Source organism: Callithrix jacchus, chromosome 4 (genome assembly GCF_049354715.1).
Source record: "Callithrix jacchus isolate 240 chromosome 4, calJac240_pri, whole genome shotgun sequence".
NCBI lineage: Eukaryota > Metazoa > Chordata > Mammalia > Primates > Cebidae > Callithrix > Callithrix jacchus.
The window spans coordinates 54,072,655-54,076,887 of record NC_133505.1 but is presented as its reverse complement, the minus strand read 5'-3'; the positions used below and the strand labels follow the sequence as shown (position 1 = coordinate 54,076,887).

Sequence of the window (4,233 nt, the reverse complement as noted above, 5' to 3'; positions counted from 1 at the left end):
TTGGAACAAGTACCACGAGCTATGAGGCCTTCAGAAAGCCTTTAAGTAATTTCTTGGCCTGCTTTCTTTACCTTTTAAAAAAATTCTTCTTCTACTTCTCTCTTCTTTTTTCTCTTTCTAATGTGGCCAAAACTTGCTCCCTCCTAATCTGTATAATAAGAAAGGAAGTCGGCTGGCTGGGGCGGACCCTTGCCCACCTGGGTATCTCCCTGTCTCTCCTCCCTTCCTCTACCTTGCTTTTGCTCCCCACCGGCACCTCCTCTTTTTAACCTCAAACACACGTTCATAAATTATAATAAATTTGACTTTGAGCACCTGGCCCTAAAATTTGCTCTGCCTCTTGGACCAATTGCCAAAACTGGTTACTGAGTGAGGCCCCCTGAAACTGAGCCTGATGTGGGTCGAGGCCTGGTGATGGTGACAACACAGACCCTGGCTGACCACAGAGCACAGCAGGCCCTGGGTGGGTCCTCCCCCTAGGACTTCCCAAAATCAATCAGCATCATACCCGAAATGTGGGAAAACACCCAGGCAGCTGCTACGATGGCCATGAGGCAGCAGCCAAGAATGCCCCTTGTCCTGGCTGCAGCTGTGTCCCTAAACAGGTGCTGCCTGGTGGCTGGGCACGCCTGCATGTGTCACATCCTCCCCTGAGTTCATGGAAATGCACCCCACATCAAGGACGCACACTGGCCCTCACTCTCCGGCCCTATGCCCGTCCTGAGGCCATGAAGATTGTAGGCATAAGATAGGCCCCAGGTGATGAATTGTTTGTAATCCAGCATCTCAGCCTCAAGATGTGTTTACACAATTTTTTTCCCTTTCTTGCTTTCAGCCTCGAAGCAGACTTTAAAACTCTTTGCTTCTCCCTTTCCCACTAGGCACTTCCATAAACCGAGCTTGCTTGTCTAATGATGAGCTTGCTTAGAAATTCCAGGGGCCAACTTTGAAACACACCAGGCAGAGAGACCCTAGCTGCAGAATCCAAGAAGAGTTAGGAACAGTGAGCCCACCACCGCAGGGCTGAAGTCAGGATAATGCGAATCGGATCACCCCACAAGCTATTACTGAGATGGCCACAGAACAGACACGCAGACCTGCACCCCTTTTTACTATTCCCACCTATTTCCCACACCTTTTCCTTCCTAAAACCCTTCCCTCAGCCTAAAACTTTGGAATGATCTTCCAAAGGCATGAGCCTGGCCATACCCCAACTACCAGCATTTTAATCAAGTTGCTTTACTTTCTCCACAGCTCTCTTCTGTCTTTTACCTCTGAGTGGCAAAAGCAGCCAGACTTCAACCAGTTACAAAATCGGGTCCAGAGTCACATCCCCTCTGCCCTCTGTCCTCTAATGGACCCTGGACAGATGAGAGAACCCCCCCTCGCACCTCCCTGGCATCACTGCAAGGAACGGAGTGTCCCCAAAGGAGGAGGGAGCACTGACCCTTCACTGCCTGGCCCTGCACGGGGACCAAACAGCTACTGCCACCCCACACCACCCTCACACGAGAATTCTCACTCAGGGTCCCACTTCTCTGCTCCCTACAGACTAAAAGAACCCAATGAGGGAGGGCTAATGTGGGCCTGAGCCTGGAGACAGAGCCAGGCAGCCTTCTTCCAGCCCCTGAGCTCTTTTTTTTTTCTAATTTGTAATCTTTCACTTTTGTGTGTACATAGTAGGTATATATATTTATGGATTACATGAAATACTTTGATAGGAGAATGTGATGCATAATAATCATGTCATGGAAAATGGGGTACCCCCCACATTTATCCTTTGTGTTACATGCAATCCAACTATGTACTTTTAGTGATTTTTAAATGTACAATTAAATTATTATCGACTGTAGTCACGGTGTTGTGCTGTCAAATACCAGGTCTTACATTCTTTCTATTTTTCCTTTTGGTCCCCACCCACCCCCGCCCCACTAAAAGTGATGGAAGGCTTCACACATTTGCACGTCATCCTTGCATAAAGGCCATACTAATCTTCTCTGTATCCTTCCGATTTTAGTATATGTGCTGCCAACGCAAGCACCCTGGGCCCTCTTTGTCTCTCATTCCTTCATTACGCTTCCTCACCGGCTTCTCCCCAGCCCCAGCGTTCACTCTTTTACCCTCTTCTCCTGCTGGTCTCCACTCCCAGTCTCAGCCTGCCTGAGCTCCTTACCCCCAGCAAGCTACTCTCTTCTTTTTTTAATTTAATTTTTTTGTTGTTTGATATGGAGTCTCACTCTGTCACCAGGCTGGAGTGCAGTGGTGTGATCTCAGCTCACTGCAACCTCCATCTCCCGGGTTCAAGCAATTCTCCTGCCTCAGCCTCCCGAGTAGCTGGGATTACAGGTCCCTGCCATGACACCCAGCTAATTTTTGTATTTTTAGTAGAGACGGGGGTTTCACCATGTTGGCCAGGATGGTCTCAAACCTGTGACCTCGTGATCCACCAGCCTTGGACTTCCAAAGTGCTGGGATTACAGGCATGAGCCACTGCGCTGGGCCTTAATTCTATTTTTTAATTGATACACAATAATTATATACATTCATGGGGCACATGGTGATGTACAATGTATATTGACCAGATCACAGCAATTAGTATATCCATCTTCCCAAATATTTACCACTTCTGTGTGTGGGGAATATTCAATATCCTCCTCCTAGCTGTTTGAAACTATATGATTGTTAACTACAGTGGTACAGAACACTAGAACGTCCTTCTCTTATCTCGCTGACATTTTGGACCTTTTAACCAATCTCTCCCCATACCTTCCTCTCAAGGCTGGTTGGTCATCTTGTGGTGTGGGGAGCAGTTGCCTCCTCCACAAGAGTAGGGACTGTGTCTTACACAGTGATACGGCCCCTCCCTAAGTGTTTTACTCACACCTGCAGAAACAAAAACCAATCCAGAGAATTATTTCACTTTTAAAAGGGAGTTGTTTCCTAGGCTCTATGTAAATTCCGTTCTATGATAGACTAATGCTGGAATGTTCTGAGCTGAGCAAAGTTAAATGGTTTCCTTCCCATAGGAATTTGAGGGCCTTAACATGATAAGGAGCATGATAGACATCTGAGAGAGGAGCAGAATGTAGTGTTTTCCAAATTTACTTGAGACTCCCCTTTTCTAAGGAATGTTTTGAGAGGCGAGGCAAACATCCCCTTGACCAATCCTGTAGGAGATGCCAGCTCCTCCAAGGCTGGCTCCACTCTGGAATTACAAACAGTGCCCAGCACAGGATCCTGGGCAGGCCGCTGCTTCACAGAGACCAGCACCTCTTCCCTCCTTCAAGCCAGAAAAGCAGAATTAACCTCATCTTCCAGAACCTTCAACTGTCCCTTTGACAGTAGAGGACTTGTTCTGCTCTGAGACTTAACTCCGGGGTGTTTCAGCCATGGACTAACAAAGAGATATCCAAAGCTACTCTTCTCACATTAAGGCCCCTCATAAAAACCCACACTCCTCAGTTGTTCACCCCTAGCAGCACCTGCCTTAGCGCAACAAAAGTATTTCAAAGCCTAAAAGCTATAGACCCACCACGTTGGCCTGTGACTACTTAATTGCAACCCTTCCCCTCCTGCTGCCTGCTTTCTTGGACCTGCTCTCACTTCTTTCAAGCCCCTCAGTAATTGACTCTCACCTCCTGGTTCCCTGGGGGTATAGCTTGGTGGTCCATGGGACAGTGCCCTTATCAAGATGTCTCCAAACTGCCCTATGGTTCAGACAAGTGTCCATGGGCCAATGATGTTTCCTTCAAATCAGGGGAAGGAGAGGGGAAGCTTCTTGCTTCCTGAGAGTGTTGGTGATGCATGAGAACATGCGGGGAGGAGAAGGAAGACTGTCCCAGCCAAGCCAAGGACAAAGTGGGGTATTCCTGTAGGGCGCCGTCAGCATGGAAGCTTTGAGAAACAGAGCATGTTTCTCAAAGGAGGTTTAAGCCTCTAGCCATTCACAGCAGCCCTGCTGTGGTCCAGTCATTTCCTCTCATTTCCCGTTGACACTGTCCCTATGAAGAAAGGTAAGGATTATGTGAGATTGGGGCAAGTGATATCCCCTGGACAACCCTCAGGTCCACTAAGAATCACAACCAGCACTACAGGCCCATCCACGTTTCTTCCTCTGCAAGGGTGTGAGTATCGGGGTGGGGGTGCCATTGGGAAAGCACAGCTTGGGGGCCACCGACACTCTGAAGGTGCAACTGGGAGCCTCAGTGTGTTCGTTGGCAGCATGAGCTTGAG

At 48.3% G+C, this 4,233-nt stretch overlaps 1 non-coding gene across 1 annotated transcript; it reads right to left on the bottom strand.

The window, feature by feature from the left end:
* Positions 1-1,934: 1,934 nt before the first annotated feature.
* Positions 1,935-2,041, bottom strand: LOC118153285 (U6 spliceosomal RNA). Its single transcript, XR_004742541.1, has one exon. It is a non-coding gene; the product is annotated as a U6 spliceosomal RNA (small nuclear RNA).
* Positions 2,042-4,233: the final 2,192 nt, after the last annotated feature.